Source organism: Nicotiana sylvestris, chromosome 8, assembly GCF_000393655.2.
Source record: "Nicotiana sylvestris chromosome 8, ASM39365v2, whole genome shotgun sequence".
NCBI lineage: Eukaryota > Viridiplantae > Streptophyta > Magnoliopsida > Solanales > Solanaceae > Nicotiana > Nicotiana sylvestris.
The window spans coordinates 9,445,240-9,471,785 of NC_091064.1; positions in this window are offsets into that span (position 1 = coordinate 9,445,240).

Sequence of the window (26,546 nt, forward strand, 5' to 3'; positions counted from 1 at the left end):
AATATGATGGGTGTCAAAATGATGGTTATGATGACCAAAGTGAAGAGGTACAATATTTCAATAACTATCAAGGCAATAGAGGCAACTCTTCAAACCAACAATGGCGACCACAAGGAAATTGGGGCAATCAACAACAAAGTGGCGACAATTGGAACAACAACAACCAAAACAACAATTGGGGAAATCATAACAACAACCAAGGCAATTGGAATGGAAATAACAACAATTAGGGCAACAACAACAATCAAGGTGGGTGGAACAACAATGGAAACTAAGGCAACCGGGGGCAAGGCTTTCAAAGGCTCCAAATGTACCAACAACCGAACAATCCACCCCCTTTCCCTTCTCAAGGTCTTAGTTCTTTTGGTAATGATATGAGTAGAATTAAAATGATGTTCGAGCAGATGATGAAGAGGAATGCGGATTCGGATGCATAGTTAGCTTCTCACAACACCTCTATCCGAAACTTGGAGGTGCAATTAGGACAAATCTCTCAGTCATTGAATACTCGCCCGAAGGGTGCTCTACCAAGTGATACGGTAGTGAACCCAAAAGGGGGGAACAATCATGTTATGGCGGTCACAACAAGAAGTGGGAGAAGCAGTGATGTGAATGCCTCTAAGCAAAAGCAAGTCGTGGATGATGATGTTGAGTTGCAAGATGACGAAGTCCCTTTGGTAGTTGAAGATGCTGTTGATGAAAATGTGAACAATGAAGTGAGGATTGATATTGAAGAAGTCGAGGTGGAAACCCAAAACAATGTGAACCCGTCTAGGGAACACATAATTGACATGCCGAAGCCGGTTGTGCCAAAAGCCAAGGCTCCTTTGCCAAGACCACCCCCACCTTATCCTCAAAGGCTCGTGAAGCAGAAGAATGATAATCAGTTTAAAAAGTTCATTAACATGATGAAGAGATTATCTATTAATGTGCCTCTGGTAGAGGCACTTGAACAAATGTCGGGTTATGCAAAATTCATGAAAGACTTGGTTACAAAGAAGTGTTCTATGGATTGTGAAACTATAAAGATGACTCACCAAGTTAGTGCTATAGTACATTCAATGGCCCCGAAGCTTGAATATCCCGATGCTTTCACCATTCCTTGCACCATTGAGAGTGCGGATTTTGCCAAAGCTCTTTGTGAATTGGGAGCTAGTATCAATTTGATGCCCTACTCGATGTTCAAAACTTTAGGTATCGAGCAACCTAGGCCAACTTCAATAAGACTTCAAATGGCGGATCGATCGATGAAGCGACCTTTGGGCATTATTGATGATGTGCTTTTCCGGGTGGACAAATTCATATTGCCGACCGACTTTGTGATTTTGGATTGTGAAGTGGACTATGAGGTTCCTATTATCTTGGGCTTACCTTTCCTTGCAACGGGGAAGGCATTGGTTGATGTTTAAGTGGTTGATCTCACTTTCCGAGTGGGAGATGACAAGGACATTTTCCACGTTTGCAAATCTATGAAGCAACCCAATAGCACCGAGGTGTGCTCATTTGTAGACCTTGTCACAGCTATGATTGTGGATGATACTAGTGCTATGATCAACGTGGAGGATCCTCTTGAAGCAGTTATCTTAAACATGGATGTCAATGAGGATGCAAGTAGAGCGAAGTGCGTGAATGCATTACATGGGATGGGCTCTTATTCTTATGAGCCTAGGAAATTGTCTTTGGATCTTGAAAACCGGAAAACTCCACCAACAAAGCCATCAATTGAGGAGCCACCAGTGTTAAGTGAAAACCACTTCCTCCACACCTCAGGTATGAATTCTTGGGCTCAAATTCTACTTTAGCAGTTATTCTTTCTTCTTGCCTTACTAATATGCAGGTTGAGGCCACTTTGGCAGTTCTTCGAAAGCAGAAAAGGGCAATTGGATGGACTCTAGCTGACATTCGAGGAATAAGTCCTGCATTTTGCATGAACAAAATTATCTTGGAGGATGGTGCAAAGCCTTCCTTGTAGCATCAAAGAAGATTGAACGAGGATATGCAAGAAGTGGTAAAGAAAGAGGTGATCAAATGGTTGGATGCCGGGGTTGTGTACCCCATTTTTGATAGCTCATGGACTTCTCCGGTGCAATGTGTATCGAAGAAGGATGGTATGACTGTGGTGACCAATGACAACAATGAACTTATTCCAAATTGGACAGTCACAGGTTGGAGGGTTTGCATGGACTACCGGAAGCTAAACAAGGTGAGCCGCAAGAACCATTTCCCATTACCATTCCTTGACCAAATGCTCGACCGTCTTGCGGGGCATGCCTTTTATTGTTTTTTTGGATGGGTACTCGGGGTATAATAAAATATTAATTGCCCCAGATGACCAAGAGAAGACCACCTTTACTTGTCCATATGGAACCTTCGCTTTCTCTCGGATGCCGTTCGGATTGTGTAATGCTCCGGTGACATTCCAAAGATGGATGATGGCTATTTTCATCGACATCGTGGAAGATATATTGGAGGTTTTCATGGATGATTTCAGTGTGGTTGGTGATTCCTTTGAGGAGTGTTTGGGTAATTTGGATAGAGTGTTGGCCCGGTGTGAAGACACAAACCTCGTACTTAATTAGGGAAAATACTATTTCATGGTTGAAGAGGGTATATTGTTGGGTCACAAAATCTCAAAGCATGGAATTGAAGTTGACAAAGCCAAGATAGAGGTGATTTCAAGGCTTCCTCCCCCTATTTCTGTCAAAGGGGTGATGAGTTTTCTTGGGCATGTGGGTTTTTACCGGAGGTTTATAAAAGATTTTTCAAAAGTGGTAAACCCCTTGTGCAAGTTACTAGAAAAGGATGCATAGTTTGTGTTCGATGAGAGGTGTATGCAAGCATTCGAGCTTCTCAAGCTTAAGTTGACCACTACCCCGATCATTACCGCACCAAATTGGAGCTTGCCTTTCGAGCTCATGTGTGACGCAAGTGACATTGCAGTTGGGGCTGTTTTGGGTCAAAGGGTTAACAAGATATTTCATCCGGTGTACTACGCAAGCAAGACTATGAATGAGGCTCAAAGGAACTATACAGTCACCGAGAAAGAGTTGTTGGATATAGTGTTTGCAATGGAAAAATTTCTACCATACCTTATGGAGGCCAAAGTTATAGTGCACACCGATCATGCCTCCCTTAGGTACTTGATGACAAAGAAAGACTACAAGGCAATATTGATGAGATGGGTGCTACTACTCCAAGAGTTTGATCTAGAAATTATGGACCGGAAAGGTAGTAAGAATCAAGTGGCGGACCACTTGTCCCGTTTGGAGGAGGAGGGGAGGCCTTGTGATGGCCTTGAGATCAATGATTCATTTTCCGACAAACAACTCCTTGCGGTGTCAATGAAAGATATGCCATGGTTTGCCGATGTTGCCAATTACCTTATGACCGGAATAATCTTGTATGAGCTCTCTTCTAACCAAAGGAAGAAGCTCAAGTGGGACAGTTTGGATTTCTATTGGGATGAGCCATACTTGTTCAAGATTTGCATGAATGGTGTGATTCGTAGATGTGTCCTGGAGGAAGAGCAATTGAGTATCTTAGAGGCTTGCCATTCTTCACCTTATGGTGGCCATTATGGTGGGGTGAGGACCGCCTCGAAAGTTCTTAGTTGTGGATTCTATTAGCCCACCTTATTTAAATATGCGGGCGATTTGGTGAAGAGGTGTGATGAGTGCCAAAGAGCGGGCGGAAATTCAAAAAGGGATGAGATGCCTCTCAATACCATTCTTGAAATGGATATCTCTGATGTTTGGGGCATCGATTTCATGGGTCTATTTGTTAGTTCTTGTGGGAATACTTACATTCTCGTGGTGGTTGACTATGTCTCAAAATGGGTTGAAGCCGTGGCTTTGCCTAACAATGAAGCCCGACGTATTGTTGCATTTCTTAAAAAGAGCATCTTCACAAGGTTTGGCACTCCTCGTTTGATTATTAGTGATGGGGGGTCTCACTTTTGCAATAAAGCTTTCGACACGTTGCTTTCCAAGTACGGTGTCAATCATAAGGTTTCTACCCCCTATCATCCTCAAGCTAGTGGGCAAAGTGGAAGTCTCCAACAGGGAAATTAAGAGCCTCTTATCAAAGATGGTCAATGCTAATAGGACCGATTGGTCGAAAAAATTGGATGATGCTCTATGGGCTTATCGGATGGCTTACAAAACTCCGATTGGTATGTCTCCGTATCGGTTGGTGTTTGGGAAAGCTTGCCATCTTCAGGTTGAGTTAGAGCACACGACCATGTGGGCTTTGAGGAAGTTGAATTTGGAATGGGATGTTGCGGCAAATCTTCATGTTGAACAACTCAATGAGCTCGATTAGTTTAGATTCCATGCCTACTTCAGTTCATCCTTGTATAAGGACAAAATAAAATACCTTCACGACAAATATGTTCGGGGTAAGGAGTTCAAGGTTGGAGATATGGTTCTCTTGTTCAATTCCCGGTTACGTCTGTTTCCAGGTAAGCTAAAGTCAAAGTGGAGTGGGCCATTTGAAGTTGTGTTTGTGACTCCATTTGGTGCTCTTGATCTAAGGAACAAAAATGGTGAAGTTTTCAGAGTTAATGGCACCGTGTCAAGCATTACCTTTGGAAGTTTGATGACATCCACGTGGTGGCGCTTCTTCATCTAAAGTGATGTGATGGTAACATGCGTCGTGCCGCGACGTTAAATCAGGCGCTTCTTGGGAGGCAACCCATGTATTTTTCTTGTTGTTTTCCTTGATTTTATTTGTAGTTTAGGTTTGATTTTTGGGACTAATTGGTTGTGAGATGTTGCAGGGATTGTGTTAATACAGTGCAAAACATGATGAACAAATTGAACAGTATCTGAAGTTGCCAGTGCGGCGATTGCACTTTGTGCGGTCCGCACTGGTATGAACCAAGTGAGGAACTCTCTGAAGTTTGCCACCGCGACCGCATTCCATTTAGTGCGGACCGCGGTGGACCTCCGCGGTCGCGGTCTGTTTTGTGCGGCTCGCGGAGGTTGCTTTCTCAAACTTCTTCTTAACAAACCCAGCGCGGTCTACGGTCCGTTTTGTATGGCCGCGCTGGTAGGTAAGACTGGGTCCCACATGTTTTATATAAATAGACCACATGGGTCACCAGTTACCCTTTTCGAAAAATTGATTCTCGCAGACCTAAAAATTACTGTTCATCTTTCCTCTTCTTCATACTAGCTTGTTTGCATTGTGTTTTCTTCACTTCTTCTCAATATATGGTAACAATTCAACCACTTCTTGTTATTTTAATTATTTAATTTCATTTTATATCCTTTTCTATTAACTGTGTAGTCTTCTCTCCCCCCGTAATTCTTCAATTTTGATGTTAGTTTAGTTTAACTATTAGGTTTTGTGTGCCTGAGGAGTATTATTCACTGGGTAAATTGAGTAGGGACAAAGTTAGGTGAAAACTTGAACAAAAAGGCAAAAACCATGAACCCTAACTCAGTGCCTTAACTAAGCACCCTCCGCGGACCGCAGTCCCTTTTGTGCGGTCCGCGGTGCTCTGATGCGGCCCGTAGTACCATTTTGTGCCGATCATGGGTGCTTATGTTCTGAAAGATTGACTTGTTGCCAAGCGCGGTCGCACTACATTTTGTGCGGTCCGCGCTGGCCCACCGCGGCCGCGATGCTACTTTGTGCGGGCCGCGGTGGTTAGATTCATAGAAGTGGATTTTTAGACCTTGCCTCAATGCGGACCGTGGTTGCTTTTATGCGGTCCGAGGTGCCCCCAGTGCGGCCGCACTCCTTTTTGTGCGGTCCGCGGTGCACTGTGTCTGCAACATTTTCTGCAACTTTTGGGCTTCTGTTCTGCAATTCATTTTCCATAACTGATTCATTGTCTGTGCTGGTATTAACAAAGCTAGATATTTGTGCTTGCAGATAATGGTCAAACAAAGAGGTGGAGGCGCAAAACAACCCAGCCGAGATGATTCCTCCCAGGGAGGCAAGGGCAAGAATATGATCTGACTCACTCCCCTAGTGAGAGAAAGTATTAAAAGGATGTGGAAAGCAATTAAAGCTGCTGATAGAGCTTGTGACCAGTCGGGGAGTGAGTACATGCCTTCCCAGGATATTTCCTCTAATTGTGTGCCCGAATATGTCCCTGACTGGCTCGGGAGAATGAGATTGACTGATTATACTCCTCCACCCACACCCACTGCCCAAGCAGTAGATCATGTCTCCACTGAGTCGTCTGAGGGCTCAGCAGCCAGCAGTGGTGAATACTCCACCTCCCCCATAGCATTAGTATCCGGGGAGAGTGCATGCAGAGGTAATGAGGAGGTATTTGAGGGGGGTGAACCTCAGATTGGGGGGATTGCCCGAATTAGGAAACCAGAAGTTTGGGAGGATAGGTTTGTCAGCCAGGTAGCGTACTACAAATTCAGGGAGTGGTGGCCGGTGAGGAAGTTGATTCTTGAGAGGAGCTTCATTGACAGGGACCTTCTACCCCTACACCCCAATGTGCATAGACAGTTTCGAGCTCGAGTGGGTTGGGAGCACTTTATAGATAATTGTGTGAAGGCGAATGAGCACATGGTCAAGGAGTTTTATAGCAATGTGGCCCACATCTTGAAGGGCATCAAAGTGACCAAGGTGCGAAACAAAAATGTGGTGTTTACCGGGAAGGCGCTGAATGAATACCTAGGCTTCAATGAAGAAGATGAGTCCCCTTACAATGAAAAGTCGGCAATGGGCGAGGAGGTTCGTCCGTGGTTAGATTCATACCTGGCAATCACGGGTACTGTTCCAGAGTGGTTGACAGCAGGGGCCAAAATACTTTGGAGGACCCTTAACTTTGAGTCTAGGGGTGGTTGACTTTTGTATGCAGACGGCTTGATCCCACTACACATGATCAGACTCTTCCACTTGTCCGGGCTGTTCTAGTCGCATCAATTATGGCGAGATACTCTATCAACGTGGGGAATATGATGTCCCGTGTCATTTCTTCAGTGGGGGTTGAGCATGACCGGAACTACCCTTTTCCTAACACCCTTACTATGTATTTTCGGGACATGGAGGTGGAGAAGAGACCTTTTGACATCAAGGTCAAACCTGTGGCTTCGTTTTCGTGGTATAGTTTGAAGGGGTCAGACAACCACAAGGACAAGAATTACAAGTCGCCTTCTTCTACCCCAACTGGCCAGTCTGAAGAGCCGGTTGCGGTAGAGCCCTCCACAGAGCCTATCTCCACTGATCCTGCCTCCATAGTTGCTGACATGCCTCCCGAACCTTCCACTACTGCTGGTACCTCTACTTCAGCTGGCCCAAGGATTCCATCTTCCCGAGCCCATGCTATCACTGCCCACCAGCTGAGCCATACCCTTCATAGCTTGAACAACTGGATGGCGACTGCTTCGTCCAAGTTTTCTACATTGACCTCCACCATTGCGGCTCAGTCGGCACCACAACCAGTGCAAGTGCCCCAATCTATCGAGGATCCACTTAAGGAGATTCTTGCCAACCAACAAGAAAATCCTTGACTCTCAGGCTGCCTTGGCTAAGACAGTGGATTCACATGGCAAGGCGTTGAAGGAGCTTGCTAGGGAGCACAAGAAGCTGCACAAAACACGTGCTTCCAAGGAGTCTGTGAAGGAGCTTAGAGCGGATGTGGACAAACTAAAGGCAGACCAGCTGCCTTTAGACTTGCTATTTGAGAATCCAGCTCCAGCAGCAGTACCAACAGCAGAAGCACCGCAGGAGCAGACATAAAGGCCTCCAAAGAAGAAGAGAAAGCTCCCTAGTGCAAATGAGGCCATAATTCAGTTGGCGGACCCACCGAAGGCCTCCTCCAGTCAGCCACAGGATGTATATGTTATATAGTCTGTCCAGGTCCAATCCCCAGTCCCAGAAACTGAGCAGTAGGATATCGGGAACCAGTATAAGGTTCCCGCGCATACAGAGGACCCAGGGACCACTGATGATCCTATGCAGACGGACACGGCTTAGGGAGTCCTCATATCCTTTCCTTATACTTTTTGGTGCTTATTTGTTTAGTTGGCATTGGGGGCAATGCCAGCTTTTATTTGAGGGGGTGCGCCCTACATTTTATCCTTGGATGACTGTATATATATTGATTCAGTTTATGCCTTTTTGATTTTCTATTGGTCTGTATATAACTTTACATTTAGTTACTTTTATCGCACTTTTTATCTTTCCTTTGGTCTGTATATAAAGTTTACATTATTGTATATATTCATTCCCTGTTGTATATTCAATTCCCCAATTGTATATATTCTTTCTATTTTCGCAAAATTTTTCATGTTTAGCTCTTAATTATATTCGTAGCTTTTTGTTTCGTTTTTGGCGCTTTCAATAAGCCTTTGGTTTTCTTAATGCCACGGTTCTTTCCAAAGGTGGAGTATTGTGTGAACCGGGTGGCTCTTCCCGATGATGCATGGCGTGACAACCTTCTTAAGGGTTTGAGTCCGTTTTTTTTTTATTTTTGGTAGCTTGTAGTTAAGGGTACCTCAAGCAAAGCTTCACTTGGGCCCAACACATTTGCTTTTGATCCCATGGTCAAAGACAAGTAGTTGTGTTTAGGATGGTGAAAGTCGTGACCTTGAGACGCTTGTGTTGACCAAACAATCATCATGTGGTCTTTCGGGACTATTGTGTGCTCAATCGTGTCTACTGTTGTTGTGGGCCCCCGACTATATGTCTTTAGAAATCCTTGAGCTTATGTGGTGAGAAATCGAATTGTGAGTCCAAGTCTCGAGGCAATGGTCTAGAACTTGCCCTGAATGTCTGTTGAGGCGAAATCTTGAGTGAAATTTCACTTGAGAAGTGATTATAGGCTCTCCTTGATCCAAATGATAGTTGAACAATTTCATAACCTAACAATGATATAATCCCTAGTTAATCCATTTGAGCCTTTAACCTTTTTCTTCCAAGAACCAATGCTATAAGCCTATACCCGTTCGAAAATATACCCTCTTGGCACCCGATCTTTCCTTGAGCAATGGCAAAAGTCTAAGTTTGGGGGGAGAGACGAGAAAGGGAACAAAGTGGTAAAAGTTACAAAAGTGAATAAAAAGAAGGCAATGAAAAGAAAAGAAAAGAAATGAAAAAGACAAAAAGAAAGCCCAATGTGAAAAAGAATAAAAAGGGATTCAAGAAAAGCAAAAGAGAAAAAGGTGTGGAAAAAGTTGAAAAAGGAGAAACGTTTTGAATTGCATAAGAAAGAGAGACAATATCTCTCTAACCCCTTAGAAAGAAGTGAGATACTCAAAGAGTCAAGAGAATTGTGTCAAATGAATAAAAGAAGTGCTTAAGGGAAGATGGAACCCATTTAGACCAAAATATTCTCTACCCTGAACCAAAAGCCTTCACATTTGACTCCACAAAAGCCCTGTATGATCTTGAGATGAATGACGCTTGCATTAGTGGATATTTACATGAGGGGAAAACATATGGTACTTAGAGCCGGACTTGTGACCTTTCCTTGAGAGAGACGAGTGAATTCCCATTAACCTCGGTTTGTGTGCTAATACTCTAAAAGGTGAGGTTTGCTTAGGGAGAGTTGAGGATGTGTGAGTTTGGGTTCCACAATGACCAAAGTAATTGAGAGAGTTCTTTGATGTAATGAGTCAACTCTTGATGCTCTTGTGTCACACTTGATCCATGGTTTTTCAAAGTTTAAATGTTGTTAATGATTCATTCGTATTGAGGGCAATTGTTAGTCCCAATTGATGCTTGTTGAGGTTACTTTAGGATAGCTGGAAATACTTGGATTTTCCCTTAAGGAGTAGGTCTTATTTTGTTTGCTTGAGGACAAGAAAAGGCTTAAGTTTGGGGAGTTGATAACTAGGGAATTTAACGTGTTTCATGCTCCTTCTTGCTTATGCTTTGATTATAAATTGTTACAAAATAGTCCCAAAAGGCTCATAAGTTATGCTTGATTGCAAGTGTGATCGACAAAGTACCGAAATGTCAAAGATCGGCTCAAAAAGAGGGAAACCTGCTCAAGCATCAAAGACAAAGTAAACTGATGGCAAACAAGCCTAGTGCGGATCGCACAAAGTTGAATGAGGCCGCACTAGGTGATTCAGAGAGATGGCAAAACCAGGCTTCAGGCAATGCGGCCGCAGTACACATTGCACAGTCTGCGGTGAAGGTTCCGGGGCCGCACTACCTTTTTGTGTGGTCCACGGAAGAGAGATTGAGAGAGATGGAAAATGCCAAAGTTCAAGCCATGCGGTCTGCGGTCATGATTGTGCGGACCGCGCCAGCTGCTTCCGCGACCGCGATCCATTTTACGCGGTCCGCGGAGCCCAAGTTCAGAGAGCCCAGAATTGAAGTCCAAGAGCATATTGCGGTCGTGGTCCATTTTATGCGGCCCGCACTGACCTCGCAGGGGTATTTTTGTCCAGTTTTTTTAGCCTAGTATAAATAGAACATTTTGTCATTTTTAGGTCATCGGTTAATTCTAGAACGTAGCTACGTTCGTGAGAAGCTATTGTGTAGCCATTTTTGGCATCTTAACTTAGATTTTACGATAGATTCTCTGTATTTACATTAGTTTTTAAATTAATATGTCTTGTTCTTCATCTATTTCTCTATTTTCTTCTTCAAGCATGAGTAGCTAAACCCATTAGCTAGGGTTGTGGCTCAACCCTAGTGTAGGTAATTGATGGGTGATGCCATCTAGGGTTAGATTGACTATGGGTGTTTGCTATTTAGGATAATTTTATGGTTTAATCAATGAATTGGTGGTTGCAAACACTGGTTTGTGGTAATTTGACTTGGCTCTTCTTGAGAAAGAGAGCCTAAGTCTCCAAAATTGACCCAACAAGGAATTGGGTTGGACTCAATAGAAATTATAGTCCCAATTAAAAGGTTAAACCTCGAGAGAGTAATTACCCGAGTTGAACCCTAGTTGCTTGAGCTAATTTGCCTACTTATTTGGTCTCGAGAGAGTCAATTGGGCAAAATCACTCTCTCTACCGAGAGGTGTGGGAGTGAGTAAAATTATGCAATGGTTATAACATATTTCCCCAATCATGTCAATTGAACCTTAGAAACATTTACCCGTCAATTAGTCACCTAGGTGAAAGTCACTAGTACCCATTAGATACAACTCTAGCAATTTTCTTATTAGCATAATATAGTTCTAATTAGTAATTGATAATATTATTTGTTAAAGAAAATTCAAAGATGTTTGGAAATGACATTTGGAACAATTACACAACTCTAGTCTAGATAGATACTCGACTCTATTCCTAGCTTCCTGTGGAAATCGATCCCGACACTCATATCGGATAAAAGCTATTACGACCCTCTCTTCCTACTTTTTAGTAGTGTGGAGTTGGCTGAGATAAGAAGACGAGATACCCGAGGAAATTGTTAGGGAGGTCAAATTTTTTGAGAATAAGCCTAATTCCAATTTGGACGAAACTATGCAGTAAATTTGGGAGATGCTGAGACCGTCAAGGAGACCTGCATAAACATTCACTTGTCACTAACAAAAAAGGAAGAGTATATTCGTTTCCTAAAGGAATATGAGGACATCTTCGTATGGTCGTATGATGACATGACCGGTTTGAGCACGTTCATAGTGGCTCACAAGCTGCCTACTAATTGCTTTATTGGGATACCGCACTACGGTTCGCACATCAATCGGGGAAGCTCCCTACATGCTGGTTTACGGTACCGAGGCTCTCATCCCAGCCGAGGTAGAGATTCCTTCTTTAAGAGTCGTACAGGAAGTTGAACTCAGTGATGCGAAGTAGATAAGGAGTCGCTATGAACAATTGGCCCTTATCGATGGAAAGAGGATGAACGCAGTATGTTACGGCCATCTTTACCAGAATAGAATGTCTAGAGCTTTTCACAAAAGAGTCAAACCAAGACAATTCACACCAGGGAAGCTGGTGTTGAAGAAACTTTTCCCGCATCAAGATGAAGCCAAAGAGAAATTCTCTGCCAACTGGCAAGGTCCGGACATGGTTCACAGGGTCTTGACAGAAGGAGCGCTCATAATTGCAGAAATGGATGGAGAAATCTGGCCAAAACCAATCAATTTAGACGCAGTCAAGAGATACTATACCTAGATTATTTCACATTTCTTTTCTGATTTAATTGAACTATGCTTGACCTAATTCCTGTTTAAGAGGGGATATATAGGCAACCTTATGGGTTCGGGCATATCATAATAAAATTTTCATTTCCCTCCAAGATCAGAAACTGCGGCAGAATTTTGAAGAGGGTCCTCAAAATTCCGGAACAAGTCCAGTCAGAGCCATCACATGCCAGGAAGCCAGTAATCAGTCAAGAACTAGGGAAAATTTTGAGAAGGATTCTCAAAATTCCGTAGAAGATTCAGCAGGGTCCGCCATCCGCAAATAGTTAAAAATCATCTACCAAACTGGGACATAAATTTGAGGAGGACCCTCAAAATTTCAACATAAGCGAGCTGCAATGCCTTTGAAATTTTTCACAGTTGCTAGTTAATCAAAATCACTTGATATATCAATACGCTTCCAAAACAATTCTATTTTTATTAATGATTGCATATTTTTCGAAAATTCTATTTCCATAACAGTTAGGCACTACCTAGGGGAACTCGAAGGGGGCTTCCAGATCGGAGCAGAGCAAGGCCGACAGACGAAGCAAGAACTAACCTCCCCTCATAAAACTTACAATTTTTCTTTGAATGTAGGCACATTTGACGCAATGGCAGCATTCGCAAAACATGCATACACAAAGAAAATTCACCATCCATCCGGCCATCACACACTGAATATATCTCCAGCTAAGACATGCACTACCCTTATCTTCTATTTGCTCTTTGCATGGAACTAATCCCTATCCACCACATTTGCATGAGGCTAATCTTTTCCTCCATATTTGTATGAGTCTAATCCTGGGATCCATATTTGCATGAGTCTAATCCCTGACTCCATATCTACATAAGGCTAACCCTTGCCTCCCATTTGCATGAGTCTAATCTCTGACTCCACGTTTGTATGAGTCTAATCCTTGACTCCATACTTGCATGAGTTTAATCCCTGACTCCATATTTGCACAAGGCTAACCCTGGCCTCCTATTTGCATGAGTCTAATCTCTGACTCCACATTTGCATGAGTCCAATCTCTGACTCCACATTTGCATGAGTCTAATCCCTGACTCCACGTTTGCATGATTCTAATCTGTGACTCCATACTTGCATGAGTCTAATCCCTGACTCCATATTTGCATAAGGCTAAGCACTGCCTTCTCTTTGCATGAGGCTAAGCCTTGCCTCCATATTTGCATAAGGCTAAGCACTGCATTCTCTTACATGAGGTTAAAACCTACCTCCATATTTGCATAAGGCTAAGCATTGCCTTCTCTTTGCATGAGGCTAAGCCCTGCCTCCATATCTACATAAGGATAAGCATTGCCTTCTCTTTGCATGAGGCTAAGCCATGCCTCCATATCTGCATAAGGTTAAGTACTGTCTTCTCTTTGCATAAGGCTAAGCTCTGCCTCCATATCTGCATAAGGCTAAGCATTACCTTCCATTTGCATGGGACTAAGCCCTGTCCCGAATCTTGCATGAGGCTAAGCTCTGCCTCCTATTTTGCATAAGGCCAACGTCGCCTTTATTTGCCGAGACTAAGTGCTATCTCCCCGGCACTATCTATTCGCTTTTCAATCGGGCTAAGCTCTGCCGTCCATTTCACAAGACTAAGCCTTGTCTTGTTACATCATATTATTGCATATCATGGGCTGAAACATCGCCAATCTATCCGAAGGCATCATAGTCTAAAGGCATAATTCTTATAGACGGAAGACATCATGCCATGGCCTGAGGATCTCTCAAACTTGCATATCATTATTCAAAGGCGTCATGGTTCAGAGGCACCATTTTCATGGCCCGAGAACCCCATTTCATGGTTGCGAATCCCTCACTAAATTCATGTCCCAGTACATCATGGTCCAAGGACGTCATCCCTAACCATCCGAAGACAACCTTCATGGTCCGAAGGGAATCTGTATCATGTTTAAATTTTCGCAAATACGTTTATACCATCTTTTATCTACAGGTAACCATTAAGAAACCTCTATCCTAGAAAGAGCAATCTCGATCCAGTTCCCTCCAACCATCCCGAGCCTTAACCGCTCATCATAGTCGCTTTCGCATCTCGTGTCCGTTCTTGCAATAATTTTATCGGTCTACTCAGCAGGTGAATCCAGACTACATATGGTCTGATTCCTGTAAAACCAGGGATATGTAGGCAACTTGAAAATCGGAGTTCGGCTTCCGTCTTTCAAAACATCCCATCCGGTCAAAATTGGCCATCATTTATTTACCTGAAAACTCTTTCATCCTTCCCGGGTAAAGAGGGGCAGGTGTTGATACCCAATTTTCCCTATATATCTTTTATATGCATGAATACCTTTAAAATAGCATATATATGCATATATAAGCATGCACAAGGTTTTAATAATTTTTTTCATAATTTTAAGGATTTAAATTGATTTATTTTCTTTCCTTTTATTCATAAAATCCTCAAATTATTGTTATGATGATTTATTAATTTAATCTCTATACTTATGCCAAAATTTGGTTAATATATATTTTATGCATTTTTATAATTGCATTTGGTATTTTTCAAGCTAAATTGCATATAATTGCAATATTAGCCCATTTAATATATAATTACATTTTATATGCGTAAAATTGGTCCCTATATTTTAAAATGATAAATATATATTTTGAATCATTTTGGTGCATAAAATTATTTTTTAGGAATTGTTTATTACTTATTATAAATTAAAAAGGGAAGTGGCTATTTAAATTATAACCGGATTTGGCATTTCAATTGCAGCCCAAATTGGACCCAACCCCAACCCAATTTCTTATTAAAATACCCGACCCAGACCCTACATATACTTACCCGACCTAGAGTCCGTTAGATCAGATCAACGGCCCACATTGTTTCTTTCCTTTTTTTAATCCTAATACCCCCTAACCCTAGTCATTCTTTACAGCCCGCGGCCTTTGAATCCTCTCGTCTTCTCTCTTCTCTCAACCTAACCCTAAATCCTTTTCAACTGCCTCCCTTCTCCGGTCTTCTCCGACGACCACTCTTCAACCCCAAGCCTCTAATGGCTCCTCCATTGCCTTGCTCATCCTCTCTGAGGCCTTCAAGGGCCCTAGGTCATGCCGACTTGTATCTAGGGTTGCTGTTTTGGCTGTTCATGGTTTCTCCGGTGTGATTTTTGGCAAAGTCACACTATATTTGTTACGATCTTTGAAGGTTTAAGAAGGTTCTTCCATCTCTATTTAGGTTTCTTTTGAAACCCTAATTTTTGTTTGTATCTCTTAGATCTGGGCCATTTTTAAATGATTCGAGTCTATTCCTTCTATGTTTTATACTGTTCTTGAACCTCTTTTGAAAAATCATCGACTTCAAGCTGTTTTTACTTTCTTTAAGGTTAGGGTTTCTCGGAGTTTCTTCTACACTTGTTCAAACTGATTTTTCTTTATGTTTAAACCTCTATCCTTTGCATATCTCAACTAATTCCGTGTTTCTACTCCTTTTTCAACTCATCTATGTGAAAACCCTAGTTTTTGGTCTTAACCCTTGGTTCTGAGTCTGTATTTGATGATTTGTTTTCATGCTTGCCTATTTCTCATGAATCCCTGAGTTTTCTGTGATTTTACCCTACTATGCTCATTAGGATTTCTAATTTTTTGCTTCTTCTGCCTCTACTATGTTTATTCTGTTAAACTCCTCTAATCAGTACTATGTTCCATGCGAATCCCTGATTTTGTATGATTTTTACCCTACTGTTCTATTAGGGTTTCTGATTTTTGCCTCTTCTTGCCTATTGTGTGTTTATTTTGTTTGTTCATAGAAATTTATAGTAATTCCCCCCTAAATCAGTACTATTATCCATCGGAATCCTTGATTCCCTATGATTGATATCCTTCTAATCTCTTGCAATATTCTCTACTGATTTTCAACCTCTAAGTTATTTTCCTTACCTTATTTTATGGTCGACTATGATGTCAACGGACTCTTATGTTATTTCCTTAATTGGGATATTATGTACTTAGCCTTAATTACATGTTCTATATTTGCACTATGCAGAAACTATTTCCTTGTGTGTTATATGCCAGTCTTATGTGATCTCTTTCCTTATTTGACTTTACCATTTGAAATTAACTCCCTTAATTAAGGGAGTACTTCTATTAATTTTATACTAATTGATACCTAGTCCCATAATTATTGCTTGATTTTGATTGTTGCCTTACTATTCTACCTAGTTTCAAACTATATATATGCTCCCTCATTAACACACATAGACACGAACTCTTGGTTAAAAAACTATCTCTCATACTTAAAAAACATTTCTGCTCTCTCTCTTGTGATACTTGTCACACCTCCTTTTTACCTACACCCCCGGAAAAGGGTATAAGGGTAAAGGGAGTTTTTCCAATTAAAGGACAATCGAAACGGGATTTATTGTTTTTAAAAAAAATTCAGAGTCGCCACTTGGGATAATTTTATGGTGTCCCAAGTCACCGGTTCCAATCCCGAATCGAGGAAAGAATGACTCTGTATTACAGTCCGCGAACCAGAAATCTGAGTAAGGAATTTTGTTAACCCGGGAGAAGGTGTTAGGCATTCTCGGATTCCGTTGTTCTAGCACGGTCGCTCAACTGTTATAATTGGCTTAATTATCTGATTTTAAACATTTTTGAACCTATGTGCAATTTTGACTTTAAACCGCTTTCAGTCAATTGTAACGGAGATTGAACGTCGTTTAAAACATGTATTTGGATCGCGCCACATGAAATGCACCCGCAATCCGGAACACATTTTATTCAACGTTTTAGGATTTGGATTTGGGTCACATAAATGCGCACCTGAATTAGGATTTACGTATCGTGACCATACCACAGGAATCGTACCCATGACCACGATGATTTATTATGCGCCTAAAGCAAACTACAATATTCATTTTTATTGTAAGGTCATGATTTATGGAATTGGAACCATCATAGAAGAAGTAAGCTAGCTAACGATTCCAAACCCAATTTGATCTTAATGGCCCCCAAAATCCTTTTGTTCCAATTTAATGCTGTAACCAATTTAATATCCAAATGTTCATTCTTGATTTTTGTTTTCTTTTATCCAAAGATCCTTTCCCCAGCCCAATTACTACCTAAGATTCCAGTTCAAATTTTCAAACCTTACTATTTTTTATTTCTTAGTTACTCTGTTGAACTAATAATCATTTCACAAACAAAACAAAGATAATATATTCACTTCAAACAATTAACATCCAAACTAATCAGGGAGCTAAATGAACTAAAGATAAGCAAGGGTATCTACAATAAATTGAGCACGTAAACAAATAGTGCTCTTAAATAAGGAGAAAACAACTAAAGCAAGTTTATTGTTAACACTAAGAGAACAAATAAATCTAAAATATCTACCATACTAGTGAATAAGAAAAACAAAATAAAACTTCAAGTAGAAGGATCTTCTGGAATAAAGCTTCAAAAGCATAGATTAGAAAACAACAAAGAAGGAAAATATGGACCTTTATAGCTTCCAATTCATCAAAAGCTTTCTGCTGTTTACAAGGTAGACGAGAAAAGCATGCTGACGGAATTGAATGGAATTATTCGTCAACAAGACCACGCCAACTTGACCGCGAACTACAGCTACGACCTCGACGGAACCAGATTCGAATAAACGAGAACCTCGCCATCAACTCGAACTTGGATCAAAAACCAATTGCCTACTGATTTGAGGAAGAATAACAAGGATTTTAATGGTGTTTTGCGGTGGTGTTAAGCTACTAGGTTATGGAGTTTTAGAGGTGAAGATGGGCTGGTTTGGGCTCATTTTGAACTGTTTGAGATCTGTTTCTTACATGGATTTCATGGCAGAAATTATGAATAAAGAGATGGTGGAGAATAACAAAACTATATTTTTTTCTTTTAAGAAAATGAAGAACAGAGGGTTTGAAGAAGAAGACGATGCAGGGGGTGGCGGGGATGGTTGGTGCGCAGCCTTTTCAGCTACTGCTTTTAGCTTTTGTTCCACTTTTTTTTTCCGTTCCTTTTTTCGTTTTTTTTCTTTTGTTCGTTCTCTTCCGCCTCTTCCCCTTTTAATTCTTTAGTTAAACATTCTTTTATAGTGTAGTGTCTAGGTTGTAGGAATTTAGGTTAAGGGTGTGAGCTTAGGAATTATGGGTTTGGCAATTGTGGGCTAGGTCCAAAATTAGGCCTAAAAATGGATTGCTCGAGCCCAAGTTCTATTCTTTCCCTGCAAACGAGATTAAAAATACGGCCCCATTTATTAATTAATCCTACTATTCAATTAATTATTAAAATAAAACAAACCATTAAAACAAACCTATTTTTGGCATTTTCAAATATCATATTAAAATAAAAATAAAATACGATACTATTTTTATATATTTTTTAGGATTTTTTTTTTAAATTAAAATGACTACAAAATATTAATGAACCTATTTTTGTGATTTTTGTTTTCTTGTAATAAAATAAAGTAAAAGAGTCAAAATTACTTAAAATATCTATATTATTCCTAAATTAAATATTTTATGCTAATATATAAAAAATCTTGGGGAGGGTCAAAAATAACATGTCTACAGCTGCCCCTCTTTGACTGGAAACGTGCAGAGTTTTCAGACAAAGACTGACTAGACAGGTTTTTGACCCGACCCTTATTTGGAGAGACTAAAACTAAGAGAAAATGAGGAATGTGACCGAGCCCTGGTATCCGGGCTGCCTACATATCCTTGGCTATAAAGGAATCAGGCCACGTGTAGTTCAGAAATGAGTGAGATGACGGAGTATGCCGAAGTGGAAGTCCGGTCGAGGTGCTGTTCCGCCGAGGTTCCGGTCCGCAATCCTGCTATTACATCAAAATCAAAACATGAAAAAGACTAGCTAAGCCTATCAATTACGAGTTACAAGATTCCTATCTATAAGTCTTCTGAAGCTTGATCTTGAGTCTTGAGTGGTTCTTCATGCAGACTTTAGATTTGAACCTTATCGCTCGCCAGTTACAGGTGCTAGCTCGTTCTTCTTCAGATTTTCGGACCAAGATCGGACATGTATTGCTTGTGACCTCGGCCATGTCTTGAGCAGCTCACATCCTTAATCAACTTCTGTATTTGGATTAACTTGTTGCCTTTCTCTCTTTTCCTTTATTGATTAACTTATGTTGATTATCTAGGACTGCTGACTCGCATTCTTGACGCGAGCTTCTTTCGTTACTGACTTGAATTGCATTCTGAATTGAATTCCCCTTTTTTTTCCAGGTGGGCACCTGATTGCTGAACTTGAATTGTCTTCTCTTGTTACTTTACACTGTTTTCCCTTGCATCTTGAACCATTTCCCCCTGAAACTTGAACCGTCTTCCTTCGAAACTGCTTTCCCATGAAACTCGAGTTGTCTTCCTTCGACACTGCTTTCCCTAGAAACTTGAGTTGTCTCCCCTTGTTCTCTAGGTAGACGCCTTATTACAACAAAATAGACAAAACAAAGAAATTTTTCTGCCCCAATTTGCATTAGGAAGATTTGTGAGTTGTTAGCAAAATTGTAAACCACTTGTACTATTGATGCAATGATGAAATTAAACTAAAGAATAGACTAGGAAAACTATAAACTAAGCTTGACTAAAGTAAAAACTGATCCTATTCTCCAGGCGGGGCTCCCTGACTGCTAACTTGAAATGTATTCCCTGCTCTCCAGGCGGGGATCCTGACTCCAAAACGTGAATATATTCCCATGCTATCCAGGAAGGCTCCTGACTTCAACAAAATAGATAAAACAAAGAAAATTTTCTGCCCCGATTTGTTGGCCGGGCACAGATGTAAGTATTAAATGGATCACATTACCAAATATCAATAAGAACTTGAAAGCTAAAACTTGAATTGTACTCCCTTGTTCTCCAGGCAGCTCCTGATTGCTGACTTGAAAGTATTCCCTGCTTTCCAGGCGGGCTCCTGACTTCGACTTGCAAGTACTCCCTGCACTCCAAACGGGTTCCTAAATTCAAAAATAGACAAAACAAAGAGTTTGAATGCTAAAACTTAAATTGTAATCCCTTGTTCTCCAGGCGGGCTCCTGACTGCTACGTTTGAAAGTATTCCCTGCTCTCCAGGCGGGCTCCTGACTTCAACTTGAAATGTATTCCCTGCTCTCCAGGCGGGCTCCTGACTGCTGCATTTGAAAGTATTCCCTGCTTTCCAAGCGGGCTCCTGACTTCAAGATAGATAAAACAAAGAATTTGAAAGCTAAAATTTAAATTGTACTCCCTTATTCTCCAAGCGGGCTCCTGACTGCTAACTTGAAAGTATTCCCTGCTCTCCAGGCGGGCTCCTAACTTCAACTTGAAATGTATTCCCTACTCTGCAGGCGGGCTCCTGACTTCAACTTAAAATGTATTCCCTGCTCTCCAGGCGGGCTCCTGACTTCAAAATATATAAAACAAAAAACAAATCAGCCCCAATTTGGTGGCTGGGCACAGATGTGAGTGTAAAACTAAATTGTATTACCAAGTATTACTAAGAACTGAAAGCTAGGTCCCATTATCCAGGAGGGTCCTGAAATTCCTAGTTAAACGATAATTAAAAATCTAAGTTATATCTTCTAAAGTGTGACTTCTGCTAAATCTTGCTATCTAAGAGAATCTTTAAACTGCTCCCCATTATCCATGAGGGTCCTGAAAATCAAAAGTCAAGTTTTATCTTAAGAGTGACAACTTTCATAGCTGGATTATACTACCCTACAGCAGAACTTACGCTAAATGTTATTATCTAATCAAAATTTTAAAACTAAGTCCCATTATTCAGGAGAGTCCTAGAAACTCCTAATTGAATCATATCTCGAACATGCAAACTTCTAAGCTAACTTATATTCTTTTGGGATACGTTTATGCTAAATTATTCTATTTCTGAACTTTAAACTAGGTCCCATTTTCCAGGAGGGTCCTGAAAATTAAAAATCAAACATGTTTGGTGACTGCCTTTCTCCACGGAGGGTTTTTCCGAAACAAATGAGATTTCTACCCCTGTTTCAAATCAAAGAAAAATCTTATCAGTTTAAAAATGTGGTGGTTAGTTTGAGGCCTTGACTTTGATGGCGGTTGCTCCTTCGCTTCCCATGATAACTGATTTTCGCTCGAGGACCTTGCTTATTTATGGACTAACCACTTTCTCTATCATCCTTCTCACGGAAAATACCACTTCTCCATTCCGACCCAATTCCCTTTATCTATTGCATTGCTCATGAACTGACATTTACCAACCTTTGTATTTCACATGAATCCCAAAGCACGTCAATTACCGCCCACTCAATGTGCATGATGTTCTTTTCTGACTTAACCCACTATCATTGGCCTTGAGGTCTATTGCTCCTTCACTTGCCATGATAACTTTGATTTCCACTTGAAGACCTTGCTAACCACTTTCTCTGTCATCCTTATCACATAAAATACCTCTTTTCCGTGCAAACCCAATATCCTCTATCTGTTGCATTGCTCATGAACTGACATTTACCAAACCTTTGTGTCCCACATGAATTCCAAAGTGCGCTAATTGCCACCCACTCAGTACGTATGTTGTTCTTTATTGCTTAAACCACTAGCCTTGGCCTTGAGGTCTATTGCTCCTTCACTTGCCATGATAACTTTGATTTCTGCTTGGAAGACCTTGCTTGTCACTCGTTAAACACTTTCTTTGTTGATCTCATCACAGAGAATACCCTTTGACCCGTTCACCCAACATCCTCTATCTGTTGTACTGTTCACGAGTTGAAATATACCAAACCTTTGTATTTCTCATGGACCCCAAAGCATGTTAATTGCTACCAACTCAATGCGCTTGTTGTTCTTTCCTAACTTATGCCACTTTGATGTGCTGGACAGATCTTGTTTTGTGCAATTGGAAAGCTGGCGGTAAATTTTGAAGTCATTTCTCACTTGTTCTGACCAAACCGACTCAGAAAGAAGAAGTAAACAAGACAAAAGGAACAGAGTAAAGGACAAAGGAAAGAATATGATTCCTAATAAGAAAACTACAAAGTAGAAACCTATCATATATGGATACAAACTCTAATGACCATGACATGCATCTGTGGCCTATTCTGTTGAGCAAGTCTGATGTTCAACTCCTGTTACACTCCTAAACCGTGAAACTGAGCTTCAATGCTCCGATTATCCAATTTGATTCACAATCCTTATTCGACCTGTGGTGCCCGAAGGGTTTTCACCATCAAGCCTCTCTCATTTTTGATTCTTTCTCTCCACTTACCGTCGACTTACGGTGCCCGCGAGGGTTTTCACCAATAAGACTCTCTCATTTTCATTGTTTTTCTGTTTGGACCAGAATGTTGCCCCTGATATGAATTACCTCTCCTTGCTTGACTTGGCATCTCTCGAAGACTGATCGAAAGGTCTTTCTTTGGACCGTAACGTGGGCTTTTGGATAAGGTTAAAAAAAAGGATATCAAAGGCTCAAAATAATTCACATGGGTTCAAAATTACATCTTTCGGAACCAGATTCCTTACAACAACCACAATTTCTACCCTAGTTTCTTGCTTGGGGAATTTTGGTTTTTTATTTAGATGAGACCAAACCGTGAGGCTGCCTACGTATCCTTAAAAGGAATCAGGTCGAACGTAGTTCATGTTATAGGAATTACTTTGTTGTTGTGATTTTGCTTTTCTCTTTCTCTCTTCTTTTCTTTTCGTTCTTCCTTTTTCTCTTTTTGTTGATTTGTTGTTTTTTTCCTTTCTTCTTTTTCCTCTTTTTTTTTCTTTTTTCTCTTTAGTTTTCTTCTCTTTCATTTTTTCTTCTCTCCCTTTTCGTTCTTTTCTTTTCTCCTTGTCCTTTACTTATCTTTCACGCTTGTGTTTCTGATCTTTGCTACTAATTCCGAAAGAGGGGTATGAAATAAAATAAATGAGGCTCAAAGGGGTAACGAAGAATAAAGTGTTTAGATAGCAGAACAAAATGCCTTCGTCATTCCAATCTCCAAAACATGACAAGAGCAAACTACACAATTTAAACAAACCAAGGAAACCATTCGTAACATCTTTTGATTGCGCCAGACTTGATGACCGTATCCACACATTCGCCTTCTACATCTCTTACATACAAAGCACCATTGGACAACATTCTCACTCTCTTTACCACGAACAACCACTGTCAATATGGGCAAACTTGCCTTTAGCTTCAAACCAATGCGGCATGATGCATTTTAATAGGGTTTCTTCATATTCTATCTGCCCCAGTTTCACACAATTCGGGCTTGAAGTGATCTCAACATGCCTTTACTTGTTTCCCTCAAGTGTCCCTATCATCTTCAAAATTGTTTCATTCATTGCTTCATGACTAAATTGAATTTTTAAGACTAGGCCGAGAATTACGCATACATGTCATGTTACTAGAGTCAACAGGAAATGAACTATAAAAGAAAAGAGAACTAAACGAAAATGACTAGAAATCACAGAAAACAGAAAATTGCAATAGACAGATGGTGACAGGGTTTGGACAACAAAACAAACAAACTAAACTGGGGCAACAAACCTAGACAACATTAAACAGGCTACTAGACTAAACAAACTAGGAAAAATAAGAGGATAGAAGGGTTTGAGTCACAAGACAATATCTGGATTACAACCCTGGAATAACCCGGACAACAAAAATGACAACAAAATAAACCTCCAAAACTCCTCCCTGGCTAACCAAGACCGGAGCGTCTTTCCAATTGCCAAGCTCGGCATTTTAGCCACTGAATTTTGCATCAACATTACTAGGACCTTCACAAACTTCCATCACATTGTTCTTAACAAATTGCTTTTGGGTTCCCTTTGCTGGCTCATTCTTAAGATCAACCTCTGATAGCACTGAAAACTTTGCAGCGCGTGGGCCTTCGAGGATCTTAGAAGAATTTTTATATTCCTTTTCAAAACAAATCATACTCACCATATGCGTCTCATTATGAATAGGCGATGGACATTGGCTAGTGTCTGCTGCATCTGGATTTTGCACGACAATGTCACCTACATTAATAAGCTTCTGAATTGCTTTCTTCAAATTCCAACACTTCTCTATGTCATGCCCCGGGGCATCTGAGCAATATGCGTACCTTTGAGAAAAATCCAACTTCTTTGACAGAGGGTTTGGCATTTTTATATGAATCGATTCAACATGTCTAATTGCTTCAACTTTTGGAACAAACTGGCATATGATTCTCCAATAGTGGTGAAAGACTTTTCTTTTTCAGCAACCTCTCATTCTTAAATGCTTGATTGGGCCGGAAACCTAATCCAGGGGGTTTTGGTAGCCTCGTAGGGGTGGATAGGCATTTTGTGGAGTTGGGTACTGGGAAAATGACGTATGACTTTGGGAGTTCTGTGGAGAGAAGTGGTATTGGGGAGGATCATCTGGTGCACAGGGATATCCACGGGGATGATGTCGAGGTGGGAAGTGTTGATCGGGAAAGCCCATCAGATCATTTTTTCTGTTTCTCTTTCTTCCACCCAAGCTTACTGGGATGTTCTGAATTTCTTTCGAACAACTCATGATTTTGCCTGACTTGATTCCCTCTTCTACTAGCTCCCCCATTTTTAACACATCTTTGAAAGGCTTTCCCAAGGCCGGGATCAAATGACTGAAGTAGGTGGGCCCTTGGGCTCGTAGGAAAAGCTCAACCATTTCTTCTTCACCAATCGGGGTATTGACTCGAGAAGCCTGTTCCCTCCATCTGAGCCCAAACTCTCTAAAGCTTTCCTCCATCTTCTTTTCCATTCTAGATAGGGAGGAGCGGTCTGGGGTAACGCCTGATCTGTACTGAAAGTATCAAACAAAATCTTGAGCCATGTCACCCAATGTAGGCCACTTACCAACATCTTGACGAATATAGCAGTCCAAAGCTGCCCCAGTCAGGCTCTTACTGAAATATGCCATCAACAGGTCATCTTTCTCTCCAACGCTTCTCATTTCACCGCAATAGACCCTCAGGTGGGCTACCGGATCTCCACACCTATCATACAAGTTAAATTTTGGCACTTTGAACCCTGTGGGCAGGCGAACGTCAGGGGACACAGACAGTTCTTTGTAAGTCATGCTACCTTGGTCTTCCCTTCCTTGTTTGTTTTTCAAGGATTGTTCTATGCCTTTAAGCCTCCTGGGTATCCCATCTTTCCCTTCTCTTCCTATGAACCTTTCATTTTCAACATGAAACTTATCCCGAGGGCCCTGCTTGTATGAGTTGGGAACCTTGTGGGCAACCTCTGAGGGGTAATATTGGGCATCATGAGCTTTGAGTGGGTGTTCATTGTTGGGGATGGTGGATAAGTCAGGAGGGCAATTTTTGGGAAAAGTAATTGGAAGATGAGTGACGGAGCTACTGGGGTGGTTGGGAAAGCCATGGTAAGCGGGTGAATCTGGAGAGTATGGGGGATCATCTGGCACTGTGACCGATGTTTGGGTAAGGGAAGCATTTAGGAAGCTAGGTGGTGGCGGGGGTGGTGCCTTCTCAGTCATCCAAGCCGGACACATGTCCGCCATATGTTGTCTTATCATCTTTACCTCTTCAACCAACCCATTGTCCTATTCGACCAATTGCCTTTGGGCACCTGTATCAACCAACTCAGTTTTGTTATTGTCTGCCATTGCCTTTTGACTTTATGTTGTGGAGAGGAGTTACTACTTTGAGAACCACAAACCAACCACCTTTCTGTTTGAAGATATCAAAATAACGAAATGGGGTCATCCCGTTAGCGTTAGGGCATTTAACAGCAAAAAATATCACATTGCGTGCAATGCGCCTAGCAATAATTAATGGTTCTAGAATGACTTCGAGGGTCATAAGGTCACTTGGCATCATCCCAATTTCTCCATTTGAATCTTCTATTTTCTTTTCTAACACTTCTTGGCTTGCCCGTTTTCCTTCATTTCTCTCTTTTTTTAATCATCCCCCTTTCTTTCTCTCATATCTCACATCTCACGATTTCACCTCTCTTTTTTTTTTCCTTTTCTTTTAACAGTTTTTAAAAAAAATGATTCAATCGAACCTTATGTAGGTTGCCTACGTATCATGACGTCGCATGAATCAGATCTTTGCGTAGTTCTGAAAGATTGGGAATAAAGGAAACAAACTGACGTTCTCTGTTTCTACCTTAATGACTCTGACGAGAAAAGGGGAATAAAAGAAACAAATCTCTTTTTTTGTTTTTAAAAATTCTAGACCTAATGTTCTATAACCTATTGTAAACTCAAGCTTAACGAGCATATATTTTTCTTTTTTTCCCTTTTTTTTTAAACAAACACTCCATGGGAAATTATTAAGGAAAACCCTTAGAAGAGAAAACAAATATTTTTTGATTCACTTTTTTAAGGAGGAAATCTAAACAATAAACCACAGAACATGTTTTGAATTTTTCATTTGATATCCTGACGCGATATCCGAAACGAGCAATGAAAAAGATAAGACAAAATGCTTTTGGATTTCAATTTTGATTACCTAAAAACAATTCTAATGATAAACAAAAGATAAAGTAT